Source organism: Trachymyrmex septentrionalis, unplaced genomic scaffold (genome assembly GCF_001594115.1).
Source record: "Trachymyrmex septentrionalis isolate Tsep2-gDNA-1 unplaced genomic scaffold, Tsep1.0 scaffold66, whole genome shotgun sequence".
Taxonomy (NCBI): domain Eukaryota; kingdom Metazoa; phylum Arthropoda; class Insecta; order Hymenoptera; family Formicidae; genus Trachymyrmex; species Trachymyrmex septentrionalis.
This window is the reverse complement of record NW_017305843.1, coordinates 40948-51739: the sequence shown is the minus strand read 5'-3', so window position 1 is coordinate 51739 and position 10792 is coordinate 40948.

Below are 10792 nucleotides of genomic sequence, written 5' to 3'. Positions count from 1 at the left end.
AAACAGTTGCTATGTCTGTTGCGCGTTACGATAAATGTGTCGGTGAAACGTTTCGCGTTTTCCATGATCTTAAAATAAGAAAACATAGAACAATATTTATATTCTTAAAAGTGCTTGTGTTTTTAATTAAAATAAAATTAAATCATAAAGGCTGGTACGTTTACACAATCAATTAATAAGTATAGTAAGTATAAAAACAGAGTATTTGTATTATTTCTAATTACATCTATAATATGGCAAATATACATATTCAATAGTGCATAGTCGATAATAATAAGAAGAATATATTTCATGAAATTGCAAACAATAGCTTTATGGAAAATCGGTACGGATTAAAAGTATATTGAAAAATTTTGAACTCATAAAGTGCGTAATATAATATTGATAAAATTTCTTGTATTCTACATTTAAATCATCATATCTAAATTAAACAGGAGACAATATATAATAATACCTAATTATTTAATCTTTTCTCTTTTAAAATATTCGTAAAATCTAGTTTTAACCGCGAGTACGCCCAGATATATTCCGCAAACAGAACGCCGAGATAGAAGAATCCCGTGAATATAGATAAGACACGCTTGCGCGCGATCTCATTGGAAGATCTGCGGCTCCAATCATAAGACGCACCGATATCGCGTTACGCTATGATATGACATTATCATAACGCGGCCGGTTTATTATTGGTCGCGGGTGCGCCCTACTCTGCCTCCTTCGCTCCTTCCTTTCTTCCGTTCTTCCAGCCACCCCCGAACTGTACCTCGACGCATACGTTTCTCGGTTGGTGAGGTGGGGCTCAGAACCCCTCCCCCCCCTCTTCTATCCGCTACCACTCTGCTGCCAACTGCTGCTTCCCCTTCTAGCCCCAACCGTTCTGCCGCCATCTCCCCGCCGTCCTGGCCACCCTCCACCCCCGCCCGAATTATGAGGATCAATACACGAGAAAGCTTGCAAGGGCAGCGCCGACGCTACTCGTTTGTCGACCTTCTTCGAGGGTGGACCTTCTTCGTCTCACTGGACATCCGTAGGGATGACGGCATCTCAATCGCTAACTTCCCCGCACACACTATTTTTTTATTTTAACCATTCCATCCTTTTATACAACTGCCTGCATACAGTATAATATCGTGCAATATAATATGCAATGTAATTATATCTAAGGTTTATTTTATATTATATTAAATTTTATACCTTCTCTTCATTTATGATTGATGAAATTCTGAGAGAAATTGTAAAATAAGATCGTCAAACTCTTACAAAATCTAAAAAGATTTTCAGCTTCTTCTACTGGGGTACGTGTCGGCCTTCTTTGTCTCCCTAAATATTCGTTGGAGTGATAGTATTCCCTTCGCTTCCTTACACACGTAGGTAGTCATTTTTATTTTACTTCGACGTTCTGTCTTCTTTACATAGGTATACACGTGTGTATGTGTGTTTGTGTGTATTTATGTGTGCAAAATACTTTCTTAAACATAATATTCTTAAACACAATAACGCGTATTCATTTCAATTTTTATACGACATTACATATTATTATACATTGAGCATATCATTATCCATTATATATAATTATTTCAATAAAATATTAAATTTGTAAAATTATTTAAATATAAATAAAGAAGAGAAAATAAAAAGAACTCTTTGATCATAATATGTACGTCTATTCAAATTTAATCAATATTTTTATATTTACATCGATCTTAAATGAACAGAAAATGTAAAATTCTCATATTATAAAAAATAAACCTTTAAAATTACTTATATTTCATTTACAGCGCAAAAAATTGAATTATTGCTTTATTTTTGTTGTTAATTTACGCATATTCAAAAATTTAAGATTTTTTATGAAATATTGATACAATCCTCAAGTTGAACAATTCTTTCTGCTACTTTTTAACCGAGTATAGTAAGAATGATCAATTCACAAGTATTTGATACCTGATATTTTAACGCACAAACTATTTTAATTAATTTAGTAGTAGTTACGTCGATGTAAATGATACAAAACGCATGTGTTAACATTTTCATACATAATATTTCTCAAAAAATATTTTTAATAAAATTCATTTTATAATCTCTCTCTCAAAAAATTGCGAAGTATTGTTCATAATTTAATTTTTATAATAACAATAAATAATCTACCCTCTTTACTTATAGAAATGTATTTAATAGTAGTTTCTGATTATTCAATTAACAATGTCTAATTTAAATAAAATACATTAAATATAAATAACTAAATATTAATATCTTTATATTACATATATTCCATATTATATTTAAATATATATTCAGATTTTAATATCTAAATATGCGTGTGTGCATAAGATGTGATTCTTTTACAAAATTATTTTTCAATATTCTTTTGTTGATTTTATTGACGCAACATTCATTTTTTCTCAACAATAATATATTGAAGTAATTACTGAAATTCAGATTAATTAAATTATTTCAATATTTTTGTTTAAAAAAAGATAAATTTTTGTTAAAAAAAAGATTATATCGATAAAGTCAATAAAACAATATATTAAAAACAGATGAGATATATAAACGTCAAACAAAAGAAGAAATAGACGATCATAAAGTCAAATTTTTCAATTAGTTTGAATTGAAGTTGATTTGAAAATTCGAGAGATTTAAGTGTAAAAAAATAATATTTACTTTTGCATTCTGCCTCTAATTAATCCTCCCCTTTTTTTGTAATAATATTAAATATTATTTTAAAAATAATCTTGATTAAAATTAAATATTTCACTTAATAATAATCTCTCTGCAGCATCAAATAGCAAATATTGTTTATATTGTAAAAAAAAATAATTGCAAGTCCTTTTCTTCCATGAAGCCTATTATATAAAGTGCCTACACGAAGATGCTTATGTATAACAACAGTAAGAGAGATACACAAACTCGGCACGAAGCACCCGCATAGTCTCATATGTGCGTGGCTAGCATTATATCGCAGAACAATCGATACATACGTCAGCACACGATAGAGCTCGAATTCCCGGCCCCTGTTGGCCGAACTAAGCCAACCAACCCTGCACTGCCACCGTTCAACGACCACAAACTGCCTAGTTCTCCAACATTCGTGTGTCACTTTGCATATCTTACAAGACGACGACCACAATCTCAAAACCGTTCGAGCCACCTGTTCTCTATACAGGGTCTATGAAAAGATCTTGATCTCTACTTCTAAAGACCACTTCATCCAAATTTTCTTTTTTACACGTGATACATGATAATTCACATAATTCTGAAATACTTCTAAAATCTTACATCTCTGCCGTATTGTTCAATTTTCAACCTTCAATTTTAAGAATCAAATTGGAAAAATGATTATATTATGTATTTAATATGCTCGTTGATTCCAATATTTATTGCTAGTACTAACACGTGTCAACATGTACAATACAATTGTCAAAAGCATTTTTTTATCTATGGATATTTCATAAATTGCAATGCTTGTAGTATCCTTAGTCAAACGCGATGGTCATGTTGTAACCTAGAGATGTCACCAAGAAAACATCATTCCAAAGACAGCATTTGAAAGGTGCCAGAGAATGTTAGTGGTCCGTCAGTCGGGCGAATAGGCGTAGATATTCGTTGGTAGTAGTAAAGTAGTGGAGGAAACGGGTAGGAACCGTCCGCGGAAAAAAGGAGAAAAGGGAGTGAATTTTTTATCGGTAAAAACTCCATTAGAGAGAGAGAAGCGACGGTGTTTGTTATTGGTCATCCTCAGGGAGAAGATGGAAAGGGTAGGGTAGAGAGCCTTGTCCGGCGCAGAGATATCCATCGATCCGAAGGACGGTAGATCCGCCACCATCCTCGATTCTACCCCCTTCTTACATTCTATATCCTAGGGAGGATCCTCCTCCCTTTACTCACTGTCGGCTTCTATGATGGTGAAACGGAGAAAGAAGGAGAGAGAGAGAGAGAGAGGGGGGGGGGAGAGGGAGAGAGAGAGACAGAGAGAGAGAGAGAGAGAGAGAGAGAGAGAGAGAGAGAGAGAGAAAGGGAGAGGAGCGTCCCTTCCTACGAGAGCTCTACGTACGTACGCAGGCAAGCATCTACAATGTTCCTTTGGCGCGGGTGGTATCAAAGAAATCAATTACCCAGCAACACACACGCGAGTCCTGCAGCCGATCTCCACACGGTCCACCCAACTTAGAGCTCGTTCTCCGCTCTTCCCCACTACGGAGGCAGTACCGAGCACTCACGCCCTCTCTCCAAGCGTCCATCTTTTCTGGAGTGCCACCCCCTGCGTCTCACATATTTATTTTATACTGCCCGCACCTTGTACGACCATTCCACAGCCCCGGGATGGAATTCTTTATCAAGCCGCTCTCCCAACATAGAACCTCCGTCTATCGTTTCGACCGTACGCGCTCTCGATTGAATCGAGGCGATATTGAATTGTCGAGCACGTTTATTTTCACAAAGCTATGCACTAGCATTTTGATTTCAAGCGATCCAATCGTGATTCATGCGTCATAACTCGCTAGGTTTGAAATTATTTATTGTTGAATAAATGACAAAAAATATTTTATATATGCTCTTTTAGCGTTAATCAAATATATAAGATATATTCTTTCCTTTGATTCAATTGTAAGTTTAAACGTCACATGCATCGAATGCTTCATGACACACACTTGAGATCGTATCCGTTTATCAAATTACATATCTAAAGCATCTCTCATGGCAATACATAGTATTAGTCTAAAAATGGTCCTTCGTACTAGCGTCGCCTTCGAGAGACACGCTCGGAATCAAATGGATTGCGAATGGACGGAGAACAGTGAGATCTAGGAGTGAACGAGAGGAGACAATGGTAATAGTATAAGAGAAGAAAAAGAAAGAAACAGGAAGAAAAAGAGAGAGAGAAAGAGAAAAAGAGAGAGAGGATAGATGGAGCAGACAACAGAAAAGAGAAAGAAGAGAGGAACGGAGAAAAACAGAGCCTCAATGTGGCGTGGGAGGATAGAGGACGGCCGTCGGAATAGCCTCAACTGGACAGCACGTGGACGACTGGACTACCTACTTTTATATCGCTCGGGAAATAATGGGATTCCCATCATGAAGTGGATTTCCCTTGGGAGCCAGTGGACATCGATGCACCCGTCAAGAGATCCAACACCATCCGACGTCCGTATCCTCTATCGGTCTCCCGCACCCCCAACGTTCATCATTCGTGCCCTCCCATACTCATTCACCTGTTCGGAGCTCGCGTCGTCCCGCGTTACACTTCGTTGCGTTAGAAAAATGACCGAAGCTAAGTTCGAAGGATCGTATTGGTATCTCAATTAATTTAACCGATCAAATTTCTCGTATAATAAACTCGTATAATAAACTTTTCTTATCCCTGACTTAGAGATGTGTTATATTATTGCTGAAAGTGCTGAAAACAAATCAAAGAAACCTACTTAACACAAATACAAGTTATTTAAGTATTTTCTAAGCAAATCATTTAGACTTTTATTTGGGATTTAATTTATTCGTTAGTTAGACCGCTAAATCCTTAAGGGGATGCTAGAGTAACCTAATTATCGATATTACAGTATAAAAATCTCCAAATTGACTGAACGCAATAAAAAATCCTTTTACAGGATTAAAATAGACGTAAAATTAAGAAAAATAGTACAGTAGATTTTATATTTAAATCGAAAAAAATTAAGTATTTTTTTAATTTTTTTGTTCGATTTTAGTATAAAGTCCATTGCACCACTTCCTAATTATACAATTGTAATACCAATAATTACATCACTCCAGCATCTCCTTAAATTATCACTGATTTTAAATTTTGTTGATGACAATGTATAAATTTCATAAGTTTTATATGGAAATTTTTTGATTTATTTTAAGTTTTAGTTATACAAATAAACGAAATTAACTTATTCGGTTAAAACAAATCTTGATGCTTAATAATATTTTATATAAATTTTTACAATTTCCGATTTTACAATTTATTATGTACTCCAACTGCAATGTTTCAACATCAATAAATAATCGGTGCGCAATCTGCTTAAACTGAAAATTGTAAAAATTTATATAAATATTATACATTAAGACACGCTTTGATGGAATATAGCTTTCTTCGCTTATTTGTGTTAAATATTTCTCGATCGATTTTAACTTATTGTTTAAATTTTAACGATTAATATATGTTTTTCTAATTATTTAAATAATTTTTAAAATACTTCACAAGAAAACATATATTTTCTCGAGTTTGATAAGTTCTGAACAGATAGATTCTATACTTCAAATTAATAAAAATGTAAATGTTTTATTATTATTAAGTGTTCTTATGTACATTAAGTAATAATATTTTCTTGAACAAAAAATAACTTCGAAATATTTTGAAATACATATCGTTAAAAAGTATAAAGAGTCTAACAAAGATTTTCTAAAAACTTTTTCAGGATATATTCATATTTTTCAAAATATTCTTATCATTTACTATTATTTTTAAATAATAAAAATTTACTACAAGGTTGAAACTTTGTGAAGACAAATTTTTCGTGTGTAAAAAATTAAATGTTAAAATATACACACACACACACACACACACACACATATATATATATATATACACACATTACATATGATGTACATAATTATATTCTACGATTTTATAAGTCTGCACATCATATATTATTCATAAAAGTTTACGATTACAATACTATTATACAGAATCGTTATTATGCACTAAAGCCACCTCACTGTATGTTGTTTATTTTCTCAGAAAAGATAATAACAATCGATAAAAAAGCCTATCAAAGAGTTTAAGGGCCTCGATTTATTCTTGAAATAATTACAAAAGGTTACCTTTGGAAGGTTTATTGATTTAAAAGATCTAATAACGCGTGTTACTAATTAAAGGTAACTAAGTTTACTTATTACGTGAGTAGATCCAGGTTCAATTGTATAAATATATAAAAGTATAAATTTTATATACTATATTAAATAAGAAAAGACACCGTAAAGTATCTTTATATATAATTATACTATATGTATATTAGCTTTTATATAGTCAAATAACCAAGCATATCAGCACATTCGAGCACGTTCGTTGTACCAATACATTATACTAGTCAATACGTGCAATCATTATGTCATTTTGTATGATAAAGCAGATGATAGTTGCATTCAGCAGAGAAAACTGATCAGTGAATGCTCAATGATTCTTTAATATGATTGATTCCTACATTTCAATCCAGCGAAGAACTAAAGATAAGAATCAATCATATTAAAGAATGTTTTCTCTGCTGAACGCAGCCAGTAAGTGCATTTGACAGACTTAAAAATTGAGTGAACACTTAATACTATTATTAGTATATTCTTCTATATCATCCAATCAAACGTGTAGACCTAGAAGAATACATTATTAGCAGAGAGCGTTCATTCAATTGTTGAATTCTTTGAACGCGCTTAACGTTTGTATAATACCATCACAATTAGTCACAACGTAAATCGAAATTTTAGGTCAAATTATGTCTACAATAGGTGATCGTAAGTTTTAAGACGTAGGAAACTGATCTATCACAATTGATTATTCTCTTCACATTCAATTGGCGAATTTCTTGCAAAAGACCATTTTTACTTCAACTTTGAATAATTCGATGAAAAAAAATCGTACAGAGCTTCGTAAAAAAGCAAATTAAAGGTAAAGATTCGCTCTTTCGAATGATGTAAATCGCATTTGTATACAATTTTTATTCCACTCCGTGGAGCTTCGCAAATTTCATAAAAAATTTTGAGGTCTGATATATCTTTATTTATGTTTGTGTAACTTCATGAAATCTCCAGAGACCGTCTTTTTAAGTAGCGATTCAACAAGTGGAGGTTTCTACCTGTAAAATGCTTTTTTAAATATCCCGATATGACAATTTTTGACGAAGTTATTGTATCTTGAAATTTGCCTATTTTTGCAGAGTGAACAGATATTGCGTTAATTTTGTTGCCCAGTGTATAATGTACGTACGTCTATTAAGTTGGATCCTCCATCATCGAAAATCAAATTTGGAATAGGTCAAAAATTTATTGCTTTTTAAATGTTAATTTAGTACCCCATTCCAAATTTTAGTGCTCACATCATTTAGGAGCAATAAAAAAAATGGGGAGATCCAGCTTACTAGCAAGTTGGACTCACCATAAAAAAAAAATATATACAATGCACGTATACAAAAAATAAGTATACAGGGATTATAATGCTAATTTAGTGTTCCAAAATAGAATCAAAAAATTCTAATATAGCGTTAATTCAAATATTACAACATATATTAAACATTATATCGTCGTATACAACACCTCCACTTAGAAAGCTCGTGATACACATATTTTTAAAAGTATTCATCTAAAATGATGCAGATTTGATACATATTTGAAAGATAAAATTCCAATTTGTCGCTAACCGTAAAAAAATAAAATGAATATATAAATAAATATAATAGACTCATTCCGACCGATGACATCGAGGCTTAAATTCCATTAATTGCTCGTCAAAGAATTCGGTGCTCGCATGATATTGGTATTAAAAGAATTCTTAGACATCATAGTATCAAAATATATGTATTTCCGATTTTAGTGCTCACTTAAAGTGATTGAAAATAATTAATTCGTCGCGAAAGAAGAAGGGCGCGCCGCGTTCTAAAATTTGTTACCTGATCGTCAAAGAATTCGGTGCTTGCATGATATTGGGGATGTACTTTCGAAAAGATGAACCCTCCGATTTTCTTCTCGATTAGTATACTATTGTATTTTGATGCCCTAATTACGAATATAATTATGAAAATTACCGACAAGATCATTTTCAATTTTTTTAAATTTTGGTTCGCCATATTGGCTCCGCCATTGAATTTTGCTAAACTGACTCCAGATTCGTAATCAGCGATCCTTTTTTAAAAATATATATATATATATATATACATACTTTTTGTTTGACAGGTTATTAATCACAATTGTTCAAGAACGATTTTTTTCTTAAAAAAAGTAGGGTTTTCTGCGCTCAATTTGTTTATAACTAATTCAAGTTACAAAATAAAAGTTTCTGTACTTAACTTGTTATTGAAGTATTGTATAATAATATCTGAGGATCATATAACAATTTATTGCATGTGCAGAAACCTTAAGAGTGGAGTTTGAGAACCAAAAAATAAAAGAGAAAAAGATATTATAAATACGAGTATACAACACCGTGCAGCAAAGGATTAAATATAAACTTTTACATTTTATGATCATAAGTAGAGTATGGTTCTATCGTGCCTCTCTCTCCTCTGCAAAGGAGCGCACAATTTTCTACGCAAAAAGCGTGAAAAAATGTGAAAAAAATCGTTAGTATATCAATCGACAAGAAAATCAAGCAGTTCATTTTTTCGGAAGTACATTCAACATTAATTCGTCGCGCAAGAGCGCCCGCCGCGGCGCGTAGAGAAAATCCTTTAATTCTCTTTGTCGGCGACGTGCTGCGCGACAGTCCTTTGACAAACGTCGCACCGGCGATTATTCAAAAAAAACTTTCATTGTATCGGTGATTTGGCCATGAGATTTCACATAATATATAGACATTAATCTAAATACGATTACAAAATGCCTCATGTATTTACTATTATCGACTTTTTCTGTCTCCTCAAAAAGGTGATGAAATGGGATTCCACGATGAATAAAAGTAAATCAGCGCAGCACTGAAAACGCATAGATGTGGTTCCGATGGCTTGTAAAGAGGATTAAATTCAAATATGTATATATTTTGATACTACGATGTCTGTAAGGATTATTTTAATACCAAAATTATGCGAGTTCCAAATTCTTTGACAATCGGATAACGAACTTTAGAGCGCGGCGCGCCCTTCTTCGCGATAAATTAATTATTTTCAATCACTTTAAGTGAGCACTGAAATTGGAAATGGATATATTTTGATATTGCGATATCTAAGGATTGTTTTAATACCAATATCATGCAAGCACCGTATTCTGTGACAATCGGGTAACGAATTTTAGAGCGTGACACGCGCTCTTTCGCAACGTATTAATTATTTTCATTAAGTTGGAGTGAGGACTAAAATCGGAAATGCATATATTTTGATACTACGATGCCTAAGGATTCTTTTAATACCAATATTATGCGAGCACCGAATTCTTTGACGAGCAATTAATGGAATTTAAGCCTTGGCGTCATCGGTCGGAATGAGTTTATTATATTTATTTATATATTCATTTTATTTTTTTATGGTTAGCAACAAATTGGAATTTTATCTTTCAAATATGTATCAAATCATTTTAGATGTGACTTTTAAAAATATGTGTACTACGAGCTGTCACACTTTTTTTTCAATGGGTTTCAGAATACAGCCTCTCGTAGAGCGGTTGAACTGGTCCATAAGTAAGAACCAATCGCTCCAATGAACATAGACTGCATTTCATAATCTATCGAAAAAAAGTGCTGCAATCTTACTGTGACTCATTGTACATTACAATCTCGATCCCCCGCAACTCGCGATCTCACGTAAAGGAATACACGGTAATGTCTCAATAAGCAGAACAAGTCATTATGATATTAAAATGATGTCAAAATGACTTCAAAATGATCATTAAAAGTCATTTTTCAATCATTTCCGATTTATTTTAATGTCATTATAACGTTATCATGACTTATTGTTCTGCTTGGAGTCGCAGCGCTTGTCATAGTACCGAGGCACTATCGTATTTCCTGATACGCAGAGTTTAATAAAGAGATTAAAGAGCCTATATATCATTTTCATCAATTTATTTATAAATCTAACTTTAATCCAAAATTTAGAAA